This window comes from Pyrus communis, chromosome 1, assembly GCF_041283825.1.
Source record: "Pyrus communis isolate YQ-2024b chromosome 1, ASM4128382v1, whole genome shotgun sequence".
NCBI classification, from domain to species: domain Eukaryota; kingdom Viridiplantae; phylum Streptophyta; class Magnoliopsida; order Rosales; family Rosaceae; genus Pyrus; species Pyrus communis.
In genome coordinates, this window is record NC_142565.1 from 22,441,230 (window position 1) to 22,457,046 (window position 15,817).

Genomic DNA, 15,817 nt, shown 5'->3' on the forward strand with positions numbered 1-15,817 from the left:
ATTCGTTCAGCAGAGTATTTGTTGGGTGATTTAAGAATTGACGGTCACAACTAAAATTTAAAGATTTTGGCTCCTTTCAAATGAAATGTATTTTTTCCTTCATCGTTGTCAAAAATTTAGCTCCTTTCTAATGAAATGTATTTGAGAAGTTTGATGAGGTTGATAAAGATTTAGAACACGTTCCTCCATAGAGAAGTGTCATCAAGTTTTCAAGTAAAGATGCTAATTGTTGACTTTAGGTCGTGAATAAGATGGTCCATTTCGTATGGTTTTGATCATTGGAAACATAAGCGATACTCCATCATGCTATATTAGTACGCAACCAATACATCCAGAGAAACATCACTGTGGATTTAAAAATTATCAATGTTATTGAAATGTGTACGAACAATGGTAGGAAAAAGACAACACCTCAGTTGTCACAACTTCAATCATATTCCACTTCTCAACTAAACTAATTTTTTATTGGCCAACTTGGAAGGAAAAACACTACAGCTAAAAAGTTGCTAATAAACTGCCGATAAAAAATCGACAAGGCCAAGGATATCTCACATTTCACAAGAATTTGTGGGAATGACACACTTTCTTTAGCTACAACCTTTCGGGGAAATGAAAAGAACGTCTTCTGCTGAGATCACGTCTTCCAAGAAATGTACCAATCTAAACAAAGCCAACATTTGATGACTTTGGTATAAAGCTGACTGTCGGTATTTAGAAAATTTGATCTCATTTCTGGGGTAGGTGAGAAAGTCATTAGTAAGACTACTACGAATTTGTTAGGCTATGGAAGAAAACTTGGCTGTAAAAGTTGATCGAAGAGTCCCTTAATTCGAAGTATGGGTTAACAGTTTTAATCGTCACCCGATTGAGTTACTAAAATCTAGGTACAATCCTAAGGTTCAGTCTTTTGCCTTCGTGGATACGATTGTGGTCACCTAGATAAAGTGTTTGGTTGGGTAAATTCCTAATTAATAAGGTTTTACAACTAAGTTTTCTCAAAGTCGAAGGAGTCATTCAATATGATGCAAAGAGAATTTGTGTAATACGAGAAAGTGGATCGATGGTGTATACTACTTCTTGCTTCAATGGTATCCCAGGTAAAATTTTGAAAAATGACACCAAAGATAGGCATCATCGAAATGTACACAACTACTTTGTCTCTTTATGCTACGTACTAAAAGGCCTTCACAACTTCCTCAATACTCATTTCGCTCTTACTGTGGGAAATTATCTTGTGTTTCAATTCTAATGTTTGTCAGTGGATGTGAGCACAAGAATGACTGGTCAAGAATGTTTGGGTTACCTAAATGGGTAATATGGTTAAAACAACTACGAGTTTATTATCCTCCTACAAGGCTTGCTCCTAATGTTCCACGATTTACTTTCTTCAGCTCAGGTTGTTGCTGTTAATCAGTATATCAGTCGCACTACTAATTAATGCATTTATAATATTTTAGTATTGTTCGCTATCCTGAAACTATGAACCGGCGTCTAGTATAAGAAATTATACCACCTGCATACTGGTTGACAACTTCTGAATATCAGACAATATCGTCAATGAGTAGCGCCACCATATGCTGATTACAGGTTAGAGCCTGCTTTGACAGATAGTTTCGGTTGATTGGTAAAAGACTAATCTTGTGAGTTGGTTTCGTTGAGTCTAAGGGAAATTAATTACTAATTCTAGGATTTTTGTTAACCGAAGGTATAACAACTTGTACTATCATGCCTATACTCATCATAATGATGAGTATAGCATCGAAAGAAATTCTGGGAACTAGTGTTGGTTGAATGGTTCTAAGTTCGGGAATGGAAATTGCTAATATCCTACTTTAGAATGGACTTTAACGGAAATCGATCTTCCTCCTAAAGATCCAGAAATATTACTACGTTTGAAAGATTAGTATTGTCAGGGACCAAAAGTGATGGTCCCCTAGATGTTCTTCCATCGAGTGCTACCACTTTAGCATGCATTGTTGTTCGAGACATTTCTAGAGATTTTGACAAAAAGCAAAACTTCATAAGGATTCTGATAGATGGTATACTAACGGGTATTGCCAAAAAATCAAAACTATTTATGGGTTCCTATCTTGGAAGGGTTGGTAATGATGATTGGACAATAGTAGTGGGATTGGTTGATAAATCTACGGTGGTACACAATTATTGATACAATAGTCCTGCTTCAGGGCCATCAACTTACTTCCAAATCAAGATTTTCCTTGGCAGGGAGATTCTTTGTTTAAATCCAGTGGTGGTCGCCAAAATGTTCTTCTAGAAGGTCAATAAGTTGTCTAAGTCACTCAAAAATTAGAAAAAGCTAATGCATTTTTCGTGCTCAACGAGGTGGCACGATTCGTCATTAGGTTCAATAACCGAGAATGCTTACATCATGCGTGTGATGAACGCAATACTACCCCAACTTATACTCTAACACAAAACTAACACACCCCAACCCGAAATGTCTGCTTGGACTTCGAATCGAGTTATGCTGGCCTACACCAGGAATGTGACAACTCGTCCCTAATTTTACGTTTTTATTAATTTTACTATGAATTTACAAAAATGCCCTAGAGGTGAGGGTATTGATTTTCGTTGACCAACGTATAGTGAGACGTGTGAAATATTCTTTTAGAGTATTCTTGAAGTACTCAACTTTACGAACTCGTAGGCGCAATGGGAATAGAAATTAGATCTACGGTTAAAGTTTTACGGAGCTACGAATCCGAAAGTATTTTGAAGGAATCACTATTTTAATTATATTATACTATTTATACTACTAAATTGTTATGCCACAAGTGTGTGGCTGAGAAGGGAAAAGAAAGGAATCGAGGAAGAGGAGAAATAGAGGAGAAGAGAGGGAGATAAGGAACGAATCAGGTGATGAGGGAGGAGAGTCAAACCAATCAGGCGAAGGGTCAGGAGGGAAAGGAAAGAGTGAGAGACGTAGCCAAACCAGATCCACCTTGACCCGTTTCCCATGCGTGACTCAGCTGCTTCCACCATGTTTTTCAATGCCCTTTTGGGTGATTCTTCCAGCGATTCACAGCCACCCACCACCTGGAAGTCACTCAACATCAACACCTCTTCCATTTCCACGCAAAATCCATTTCTTTTAATCCCAATTTAAGGAGAACAGAGCCATCAAACTCGTGGGGGTTCCGAAGGGTGCCACAGTGGAATCATCACCCTTAATAGACCTCCCACAACCCCAGGAACAAGGCCCAAGCATTGGTTGAGGTGGCAGAGCTTTGGATTCAACAAATCGAAGCACACCCAATTATAGGGTTCTGGCAAGTTTGTGGCAATTTGAAGCTTTTCACTACCAAATTGGACTTAGCCATAGGTATAAAATTTGCTCTACTAATTGGGATCTTCATTTCTGTGAAATTTGAAAATGTTTAGAAATAGTGGATTTTTCCGACGAGTTGGGATGGCCGACCGCCGTGTGCAGCGGCGTGTCAACTTACCCCTGCCCTTCCTAGACTAATTTGGTTACTCTGATTTTATAGTTTTGATAGAGACCGCCACTTGGATATTAAATGAATCAATGATCCGACAGTTGGATCATCACCAAACTTTAATACGTAATACTACGTAATATTTAAGGATATTAGGAACTGACGGATCGTAAATATGTCGTACGGATTTTCCCAAATTGGATTTGTAAGTTCATAAAATAAAACGTCGATCGTCACTTGAATTTGCAATTGGCGGAGATCTAACCGTTAGATTGTAATGAAATTTTAGTATGATGTTCTAGAAGCATAATGTCGATCTTTGGAAGTTACAAATAAAAAATCCGAGGTGCGGATCTTCGGGATTAAGTTACGTAGGGTTGTAGACCCTACAATCAACCTTTGACCGACGATTAATTTTTAGTCAATGGGTTTCAAATCATTCTAGAATGTCCTTGGGGATGTGTTTTATGTAAGTTACGTGTTCTATCGATAAGAATTTTGAGACGTGATTTGATAACTGTTCTAGGCGATGATCGTTCGTGACGCCTTGATATTCATGCTAGGGAGTTGTAGCGCGGGACTCCAGGTGAGTGGATCTTTTCCTCTTTATAGTGTGTGTGTGTGTGTGTGTGTGTGTGTATGATTGATAGTTTTCACAAATGCTTTTGAATTGATTCATGCATATCATGCCATGATTAAATATCATTATTAGAAATGTTGTACTATGTGAAATGCTAAAATAACACTACGGGATGCACAGGTAAGTTCAGGTAAATTTATTATGTTGTTTGGAATTGTTGAATCATTACGGCATGTTTATGTTCATATAGTCTGCTCATCATTGCTACACCCAAGTGTTAGTGCTTAGCCTAGGGCTAAGCTAGTATTCCACGCGTTATTCACATCAGCACCGCACACTTGCCTTGGATCCAAGTAGGTGCTAGTCCTGTCATACATATTGCAATAGGCAATTTCAACTCATATGTGACAGCGAATAGTGCTAGTCTTCACATGATTGCAGCACTAGAGTGTATATTATTACACCTAGTCCTGTCGTACAGGTTATGTTAGGCTACTTCGACTCGTGTGCTAGCATAGATTGATGAGCAATAGGTTCAGTCGTACAGGTCGCATTAGGCAATTCCGACTAATGTGCTAGCATAGGTTGTTCAACACCTGATTTTACTTATATTACTGTGGAGATTTTGTGATTTTGGGATATCATGCCTTATTTACGTTTTGCAGGCTACGGTAAGTATTTTCATACTATACATAGTATGTATATTTTGGGAACTATACATGTTTTACGGCAACGAATTATAATGTTTTCAAAAACGTTTTTAATTAAAACTTTATTTTCAGGCCCACTCACCCTTATTTTTCGCCCCTCCAGGATTAGTAGCTGTGCTCTCGTGTCAACGACGATTCTTGGCAAATCTTAGGGTAGACGGTTACCTTCGATGGTATAATTTCTTACCCTATTTTACTATATTGTACTTATGCTCTATCATCATGTGTGAATTGGGTTCATTCCCGCTCATAGTGCACTCTTGTATTTAGGCACCTAGTGCACATTCTGGGTTGGGGTGTCTCAAGGAAGGTGACAAAGTCATAAAGTGTAGTGATGTGGGAAATGTGAGTAAATTTAAACCTAAAGTGACTACATGTAAGAGTGCGCAAGTGAGTGGGATTGAATCCAATTCACATAGTATGTCAGAGCATAAGTAAAGTACAATAAAATAGAATAAGAATTATACCATCAAAGGTACAATCTTGAATCAACATTTTCCAAGAACCTTCATCAACACGAAAGTTCTGCTACTAAAACCTGGAAGGGCGACAAAAATAAGGGTGAATTGTGTCACATCCCGACCCAAGCTCCACCACATCCCAGGCCTGACTCCACCGTAGCACAATATTAGTCGCTTTGGGCCCCGACCACGCCCTCACAGTTTTGTTTCTGGCAACTCACAAGCAACTTCCCAGTGGGTCACCCATCCTGGGATTGGTCTAGCCCAAACTCGCTTAACTTCGGAGTTCTGATGAACTCCGAAGCCAGTGAGCTCCCAAAAAGGCCTCGTGTTAATGGAAGTGGGCATGTACATTTAGGGCATAGAGGATCCACTTCCCTAGGTGATGTGGGATCTAACAAGTTGGCCTAAAAATAAAGCTTTATAAAACCTTTTCGAAAAACGTAATAACCCTTCACAGTAAAACAAGTATAATTTTCAAATAAAACAAACTACGTATAGTATGAAAGTACTTACCGTAGCCAACAATATCTCAAGAATGCCATACGTCACAATATTTTGTAAATAAACACATAATGTCTAGTAATCAGATAATCTCGCATAAACAAACATATCATATCGAGTGCTCATCGACATATGCTGACACACGAGTTCATTGAGAGATATTCTGACAAGAATAGGGCTAGGTGTAATAATGATTTACGCTTTAGTACTGCAATCACGTGAAGACCTGGCCATGGCTCGGATGAGTACAAACACCAGTGTAGCATGCATGATGAGCAGTAATATAAATATGATCATACTAAGAAAATTTCGTAATTCACAACAATAAAATAATAATATTCGTGACAGTAAATATATTTATGGCATTGCGTCAAACTATGCATAAACATGTATCCCGTAGAATTCGTGAGAATTTCATAAATTCCATCAATACACTAATTCTTAAAACGTTGGTCTAATAAAGGTGTAATGTAGAAATGTCTTTATTAAGCATATATGGAAACTAAATAAATATATAATATTTAAAAGTAAAGACCCACTCACAAATACTTGCAAGGTTGCCGCCATTCAAACTAGGAAAGTTGAAGTTTTCGATAGCAATGGCACCTAAACATAATATTGGGATCCATTAGTAAAACTCAGTCGAGCCACCGAGCTGGTCAACTAAATTAAAACTTTGAAATTTCACTAAATGGATGCTAAAAATAGACTCGGGGAACTAAAATTAGCTTAAGAGGGTTTTTGAGAAAATTCCAAAAAAGTCAACATAAGGAAAAATTCCAAATCCATTTCAAAAATGTGCTGGGTCAAATCTCGGGTTCGGATCTAGGCTTGGAATCGGGTTTAGATTTTTTTTTTTTATTATTAGGTCAGGTTGACCAGGTTGCAAATCGCCGTATTCTGGGAATTTTGGCCAGGAAACTTCTCGGTCCCCGTTTGGCTTTGAATCTCCACAATTTTTCACATTCTACCAACCAAATTAAAGCTTAAGAGGAAAGGAAGAGAAATATAACAATATGAGGTCCTTCTGTGGTCGAAGTTGGCCAAAAAACGGCTTGGAGTCATCGGATTATCATTGAATCCTCTGAATTGATTTGTATCAAAACGTCGCCAAAACAGGCGTATAATGAAGCAATTATCATTAAAATGAGATGGGGAAGGCGAATCGAGTGGCCCAGGCCCTTACCTTAGTCGGGTTCATCATGTCCTTGCCGAATCATCCCAAATTCGAATGGAGCTTGGCTCCCAAACAGAGTGCCAAGAGAGTGGGAGAGAGAACTAACAAAAGGACTCGCCAGAGAAGACAGCGAGAGATGGTGGTTCAGTGTCGGCATTTGCAGAGGAAGGAGAAGGACGAGAAAGATGAGAAAGTGGATAGGGTTCGAGAGAGTGATAAGGTGGCAACAAATGAGTCGGGGTCCAAAAGAATGGGGGGACACATGATAGGTGGAGTGACAGTCCCACGTGGGTGGGTCACTATAAAAATCTCACGAGAAAAATAATAAAATAATAAGGGGCAATTTATGTGAAATAAATTTATCAAAATGTCCTTGGTATTTGGTGTTCCATAATTTTTTTATCACAACTCCGATTTCGATTCCGTCTGCACCCACAGGTTTTTAACATTGAGTACTACAATGATACTCTAAAATAATGTTTCTTATGTCTCGCTATACGCTAGTCATATCATTTCACAATTTCAAAATTAATAAAGCCATAAAATTACGGACGGGTTGTTACAATTTTTTTTTCCCACTCAATTGACCAAAAAATTACAAAACTCTAATTATATAATTTTTTGAAATTCTTGAAACTTGGCCTTCTATTTAAGAAGAGCCATTGCAAATTGGTAATTAACCAACAACAGATGATTAAGTAGTTGCATAACAGTAGCCATAGGATCAATTTATATAGTACATCATGTTGCATATGTTGTGCGAATACCTTATACTAGGGGTGGGCACGGGCCGATCCAGGCCTAAATTTTGACGAACCGGACCAAACCCTTTCAAAAAATCTAACGGGGCGAGGCAGGGCGGGTATAGGAATTCTAAGTTTTGGAACCAGACCTAACCCTGATAGTTTAAAACGAGCCTATTCGGGGCGGGTCCACATGTCCATTTGCTTTTTTATTTTTCTTAATTTTGTTGTTGTTGAATTTTCCTCTAAAATGAAGCAAAGAAAACCTTGATGAAAAACAAATATAGGAAGTTCTTTCTGCAATAATCTAGAAGGCTATATAGGCTTGAGAATGCACAATAGCACTGCAACATATAGAACATTGTTGTAATCTATCCATGGTTCCTAACAGAGTGCAAATTATACTATAATTGGTAATTAGCATGTAATAAAAGTTGTTTGGGTATGATACTTATATTGATTTGAATTTGTGTTGGTTGATTTGGAACTCAGAAATGTCTTCACGTCCCACTCTCAGACTTTCAGTGCTTCCACTTCTCCTTTTTGCACCGTTTGCTGTTGAACCTGCAAGTGCAAAAATTGGAAGCATGCCCACAAAGCCACTCATTTGATGTAATAGCTTTTGGAATACTTATTGTGTTAAACTATTATATGTTTAATAAAGGGCAAAGTTTATTGTCAATCACTATTTATTGTATTATTTGTTTAAGGAATAAGGGAATCAAAGGAATGTATTTAATCTAAGAGAGAAGTGATCTAAGTAAGTTAGATTAACGAGACCTTTCTCTTATGTTCATTCCTAAAACGTTCCTAGCCATAGGATTGCCAATTGGGCATTGACAATTTGCTAAGGTTAGTGTGTGTTATGTTAACTCAAGCGTGAGTATGACTAGTCTCAAGTCATTTAGTGTTGGACACTGAAACAAACACATAGGTGCTCAAAAGGTAATTGAGTACACTGAACAACGATCAAAAGAGAGTTCGAACGTACATATCATGTAAGAAATCGTAAGTTGCAATATGCAAAGTAGTCCTTTGACCTGAGGCATCATAGATGTCTAATGGTTAGGTCCTTGATCTTTGATCATGTCAAAGGCATTCCATCAAGAGTGTCCATGGCATTGTTAGGCTATCTAGTCATGTAGGCATATGAATGCACAACAAGGGATCTCTAACCTTCCATGGTGGAGGGAGAATACTCTGAGATATGATTCGGGAGTCTTTGGCCAAAGCACAAGAATATGACTTAGGAAGTTTGTTCCAAATCATATTCAAATGAATCATATAGAGAAGTATCACATTGGATAGTAGACATGAAACATACTATCACTCTAACAATGTGATCAAGAGTATTGTGTTAGAGAAGGACCGTATTGCATTGTAGTTGTAACTGGATAGGTTCTCCAACCACTTCTACTTAGCTTGGGTAGCCATGACATACTGCTAGGTGTCATCATGGTTTGTGGAAGCCCTGAAGATTAGCAAACACTAATCTTCATCAAAGGGAGAATTGAAAGTTTGTTTCAATTCATATTCGATCGTTAAGAGTAACAATTGCCCACTGCCTTGCTAATTGGAACCTAATGAATCGTACACCGAGTAAGGTTGAATGTGAAGATATAAATGAGATGGATAAGTTTAATTAAATAGTTCAATTGAGAGTAGTCAAAATTGATTAAATAGTTAATTAATCATACGAAAGGTTCGTCTCTAAGCTTTTGAAAGATGGGCACTCAGTCTTGTTTGACAATTTGAGTTGTACTTTATCAATGAACGGTCATGTTATCTCTTATGGTAGCATGATCGAAGGACTTTTTCATCTTAATATGAATGGTAGTTTAAACTGTATTACCAGCGGAGATACCTCAAAACCCAAAAAGTTACGAAAAGGTGTTAACAAAGTAACACTGTGGCACCTTAAACTTGGACATATAAACCAAGAGAAGATTTGAAAGATATCTAGAGATGGATACTTTGAGACATTAGGTAATGACCTAATGCGTACATGTGAGTCTTGTTTAAAGGGTAAGATGTCTAAATCTCCATTCATTAGGAAATGAGAGTGAGTCATGGAGTTACTAGGGTTAATCCACACTGATGTATGTAGACCCATGTCCACTATGTCGCGAGGAGGCTTTTCCTACTTTATCACATTCACCGATGATCACTCTCGGTTAGGCTATGTGTATTTAATGAAATACAAGTCAAAGTCCTTTGAAAAGTTCAAAGAATTTAAAAATGAAGTAGAGAAGCAAACTGGGAAATAGATAAAGATCCTAAGATCAAATCGAGGGGGTGAGTATCTGAGTAAAGAGTTCCCAGACTACCTCAAAAAGTGTGGAATTGTATCACAGTGGACTCCACCTGGAATCCTCAACTTAACGGAGTTTCAGAGGGGAGGAACCTTGATGAACATGGTTCGTTCTATGATGAGCTTCGCTAATTTACCTATATCCTTCTGGGGATATGCACTTCTTACCGTTGTTTATATACTAAACAGAGTGCCTTCCAAATCTGTTCCGAAAACACCATATGAGATATAGAACCATAGAAAGACAAGTCTTAATTATCTTAAGATTTGGGGTTGTCCAACATATGTTAAGAAGCTTGAAAGTAACAAGCTTGATGTGAGATCTGTAAAGTGTTATTTTATGGGGTATCCTAAAGAAAGTTTGGGATACTATTTCTATTACCCTAACGACCAGAAAGTCTTTGTCGCCAGAAATGCAACATTTCTAGAAGAAGAGTTCGTTCTAGATGTTACAAATGAAAGGATAATAGAACTCAAGGAAATCCTTGATGAACCACAAACTAGTACTCAATAGATAGACAACCCAGTCCCTGAGCCCTAAGCTCCACGTAGATCTGAAAGGGTCAGCAAGCCACCTCAGAGGTATGGCATGGATGACAACTTTGGAGAATTGCACCTTCTAGGTGACAATGACACAAAGAAAGACCCTGCAAGCTATACTGAAGCAATGTCAGACATTGATTTAAAGAAATGGCAGGAAGCCATGAAATCTGAGATGGACTCCATGTATCAAAATTAAGTTTGGACTCTTGTAGACCCTCCAGAAGGTATAGTACCTGTTGGAAACAAATGGGTATTCAAGAAGAAGATAGGCGCTGATGGAAACGTGGAAACTTATAAGGTAAGATTAGTTGCCAAGGGTTACAGACAACAAGAAGGGATTGACTATGAAGAAGCCTTTTCTCCTGTAGCCATGATTAAGTCCATTCGAATTTTGCTAGCTATAGCTTCGTACCATGATTATGAGATATGGCAAATGGATGTGAAGATAGCCTTTTTGAATGGCTACCTAGAGGAAGAGCTCTATATGACTCAACCAGAAGGCTTCATGTCCAAGTCTGAAAAGACTAAGGTATGCAAGCTTCAGAGATCCATCTATGGACTCAAGCAAGCTTCTAGGAGCTGGAATATTTGTTTTGATACTGAAATCAAATCATTTGGTTTCACCCAAAGTGAAGACGACAAATTTGTTTATTAAAAGGTCATCGGGAGTGCAGTAGTGTTCCTTATGTTGTATGTAGATGACATACTACTCTTCAGAAATAATACTACAATGCTTTCTTCTGTAAAAGTGTGGTTGTCCAAAACCTTCCACATGAAAGATTTAGGGGATGCATTTTATGTAGTTGGGATAAAGCTCTATCGTGATAAATCCAGAAAATTAATTGGATTATCCCAATCTATGTACATAGAAAAGGTGCTAAGTAGGTTCAACATGGAGGAATCTAAGAAAGGTTATCTTCCTATAAGACATGGAATGCACCTTTCTAAATCCATGGGACCTAAGACTCCTGAAGAGGTGCAGCAAATGAGTAGGACTCCTTATGCTTCTGCAATAGGAAGTCTTATGTATGTTATGATATGCACAAGGCCTGATATCGGATATGCTATGAGCATTACAAGTCGATATCAATCTAACCCAGGATCAGAACACTGGTCAGCTATCAAGAATATCCTAAAGTATTTGAAAAGAACTAAGGATATGTTCCTCGTATATGGAGGAGATTCAGAGTTGCGAGTGGAAGCCTATACTAATGCAGATTTCCAATCTGACGTCAATGATAGAAGTTCCAACTCTAGATATGTGTTCACTCTAAATGGTGGGGATGTCCGCTGGAAAAGCAAGAAACAAGATGTAATTGTTGATTCCACGACAGAGGCATATTATGTCGTTGCAGCTGAAGCCAGCAAAGAAGCGTTCTAGATGAAAAAGTCCATCACTGAACTTGGAGTGGTTCCAACCATTACATCATCAGTAACTTTGTACTGTGATAATAGTGGAGCGATAGCTCAAGCCAAGGAACCCAGGGCTTATAAAAAAAAAACAAGAATTTTGATAAACGCTTCAATATCATTAAACGATATGCCGCCGAAGGGAAAGTCAACATCCTCAACGTTGCCTCAGCCGATAACGTAGCAGATCCATTGATGAAGCCAATGTCTCAAATCCAACGTGACCGCCATATGGAAAGGATGGGTATTAGATACATGGGAAGGTGGCTTTGAGTGCAAGTGGGAGATTGTTGGAAGTATGCCTACAAAGCCACTCATTTGACGTAATAGCTTTTGGAATACTTTTTGTGTTAAACTATTATATGTTTAATAAAGGGCAAAGTTTATTGTTAATCACTATTTATTGTATTATGTGTTTAAGCAATAAGAGAATCCAAGGAATGCATTTAATCTAAGAGAGAAGTGATCTAAGTAAGTTAGATTAATGAGACCTTTCTCTTGTGTTCATTCCTAAAACGTTCCTAGCCATAGGATTGCCAATTGGGCATTGACAATCTGCTAAGGTTAGTGTGTGTTATGTTAACTCAAGCGTGAGTATGACTAGTCTCAAGTCATTTAGTGTTGGACACTAAAACAAACACATAAGTGCTCAAAAGGTAATTGAGTACACTAAACAACGATCAAAAGAGAGTTCGAACGTACATGTCATGTAAGACCTTGTAAGTTGCAATATGCAAAGTAGTCCTTTGACTTGAGGCATCATAGATGTCTAATGGTTAGGTCCTTGATCTTTGATCATGTCAAAGGCATTCCATCAAGAGTGTCCACGGCATTGTTGGGGTCAAGCTATCTAGTCATGTAGGCATATGAAAGCACAACAAGGGATTTCTAACCTTCCATGGTGGAGGGAGAATACTCTGAGATATGATTCGGGAGTCTTTGGCCAAAGCATAAGAATATGACTTAGGAAGTTTGTTCCAAATCATATCCAAATGAATCATATAGAGAAGTATCACACTGGATAGTAGACATGAAACACACTATCACTCTAACAATGTGATCAAGAGTATTGTGTTAGAGAAGGACCGTATTGCATTGTAGTTGTAACTGGATAGGTTTTCCAACCACTTCTACTTAGCTTGGGTAGCCATGACATACTTCTAGGTGTCACTCATGGTTTGTGGAAGCCCTGAAGATTAGCAAACACTAATCTTCATCAAAGGGAGAATTGAAATATTGTTTCAATTCACAATTGATCGTTAAGAGTAACAATTGCCCACTGCCTTGCTAATTGGAACCTAATGGATCGTACACCGAGTAAGGTTGAATGTGAAGATATAAATGAGATGGATAAGTTCAATTAAATAGTTTGATTGAGAATATTCAAGATTGATTAAGTAATTAATTAATCATACAAAAGCTTTGTATTGGGTTTTAAATTAGTTTCGGGCTTTCGAGATCCAATAGGCTCTGGTCCATAATCCCCATTGGGCTTAATTTTTATGACAACTTAACTAAAATGGGGCAAATAGCCCAATGACTATAAGGAGCCGGTCTTGGTGATCTTTGTGCTTAATTTCATTTATGCCACTCACTTGTGGGGCGGTATAAAATTGACTATATACAAAAGGCGATTTAGTGTTCTTTGAGGAAAACTTTTGAGGCACTTTCTCTCCTCTTCTCTCTTAAAAAGGCCGGCCCTATAGGGGAGTTTTAACTAGCATCTAAAGCTTCCCTTTAGTCTTCCATCTTGTCTTCATATCTGTACCTTGGTGTGGAGACTTAGAGGAACCATCATTTTGGTGCTTGGAGAATCTTTTCATCAAGTCTTCAAGAAGCAAAGGAGTCAAATCTATGGAGCAAATGAAGTGGAACAAAGGCCCTCACATGGGTGATAACCTTATGAAAACAAGGAAGAGCTTCAAGGTTATGAATCTCAGAATTCTTTCTTCTCTTTAATGTTATTAAAGAGCCTTGTGCTTCAACATTCATTAAATTTTGAAAGCCATGGATTTTTAGAATTGTTTTTTAATGCATGCCTGCTTGTGTTAATAGTTTGCCTGTGTTCAAATATTCTCACGTTCTCCATCATCTCTCATTTCTCCCTGGCGTTCCTTGCTCGCGTCTCACTGTTTCGCACCCTCAAGGAATCGAGTCGTGATTTGTCGCTCTTCAAGTTCAAGTCCGGCGCCGTTGTTCTCTTCGTTGTCCTCGGGTTGCTCAACTCGCTGTTCGAGGGGAAGGCGGTGGCGAAATTACTCTTCAAGCTCGTTGGGTTCGTGATGAAGATGAGCCACAGAGAGCTGCAAGGGGAGGATCTGACAGACTGTTCGACGCTCTTCGCCTCATCAATTGGCGCCAAGGTGGCGCCACGACCGGCGTCAATGCTGGTAACTTTCCGCTGAGGTAAAGGTTTTCGGTTTTCTTCTGGAAGTGCTTTTCTTTTGTTTATTTCGTTGATTGAATTTTTATGGGTTTGTTTTGGATTTAGTGTTATTTGGGAATTTTGGCGTCTGTGTTGGTGAAATTTTGCGGAAATTTCTGATGGATTATTGTATAAATTCCTGAATTTTCATATGAACTGTTTTCTTCGTGATTTATCTGTACTTGTGGGTTGTTGGGTTATTTTTCTAGGACCTTTGAGGAATGGCGAATTCTCTTGATATGCAGTACATTTTGACAAAAATGGCTGCCCAAGGTGTGAAGTATTTTGCTCAGTATTTAGATTCTTCCCTCTTATATTCTATCCTGATTTGTTGTTTGCTTACAAGTGTATTGATTTCTAGTCAAGATCCTGATATTGGTTATAGTGTCTACAAAGAACTCAAAATAAAGAAACTTGTATTTGAAGTCATTGTATTGATTTTAAAATCCTGATATATGAACAGAGGCATTTCAAAAATTCGGTAGATGTCTTTGTTTATTTGAACAAATGATACTAACTTATAATTCCAGTTAGTATGGAAAGAACAAGTTATCAGTTCAATAATCTATTTAGATTCTACCTTCAAGTTTTTCAATGATAATAGTCCCTATAATATTTTTTTTTTTTTTGTGTATTTTGATGCATGAGCATGGACTAATTGTGGAGGGGAAGGTTTGATTAACTTATAATTCATGTGCTTGTTATCTGCAGGCAGGGCAAACCGTACAAGTTGGTGATTTAATGAAAAGCTTCCGTCAAAACAGTTTATTTCCACAATTTGGGATCCACTAAATATATACTGTTTACTTATGGGGAAGATAGAAATATCTGATTAGACTTGGAGGAAACACGGTGGTGTTAGGTTGCAAGTAATTCTTTATTCCAGTTGGATACGTCCTATCATTGTTATGCATTTTATAGCATAGCTAACTGAATACAATATGATTTTGTACTTCAAACTCCTAAGGATATCATAATCTTGACATCCAAATTTGATTGGGTATTGTCGTGATAGCGGTGAAAGGCTGCTAGTTACCGAGTACATGCCTACTGATACTTTAGCTAAGCATTTGTTACACTGTATGTCAAACAAAATCCAACCTTTGTTTTTTTGCTTTCTCGTCTTTGGCTGTAGCTGTTGTATCAAGAATGCTACTTTTTATCTTAGCTTCTAAGACTTTTTGATGAACCTTTTGTGAAAGTACCTCCAAATATATAGTTTTTAAACAATCAATGAAATGCAAGGCGCCGTTGACATTAGTTTTCTTTAACACGAAACGGTTAGGCAATCAATCTTACCTGGTAGTATTGCTTATCCTAGATGATGTTTAACATTGCCCTTCATTTGGAGAAGTCATGGCGGCGGTGTGCTGTTTACTTTATAGTGTGGTCTTCTATCTAGTGTGTATGTACTGTGCTTGTCTTCATACTGCTAATTTCTCAAGATTTGCATAAGCAATCAATTATCATGTTCGAGTTTTGTTCCTCCAAATTG

At 37.9% G+C, this 15,817-nt stretch overlaps 1 long non-coding RNA gene and 1 pseudogene across 2 annotated transcripts; both read left to right on the plus strand.

Annotated features, from left to right (window-relative positions):
• The first annotated feature begins 11,379 nt into the window (after positions 1-11,379).
• On the plus strand, positions 11,380-11,868 carry LOC148699361 (secreted RxLR effector protein 161 pseudogene; annotated as a pseudogene).
• A 1,697-nt stretch (positions 11,869-13,565) lies between these two features.
• On the plus strand, positions 13,566-15,316 carry LOC148699362 (uncharacterized). 2 transcript variants are annotated; one of them, XR_015966401.1, is made up of 3 exons: positions 13,587-13,823; positions 13,953-14,303; positions 15,034-15,316. It is a non-coding gene; the product is annotated as an uncharacterized LOC148699362 (long non-coding RNA). The 2 variants fall into 2 exon arrangements; XR_015966400.1 differs by having other exon boundaries at positions 13,566-14,303.
• Positions 15,317-15,817: the final 501 nt, after the last annotated feature.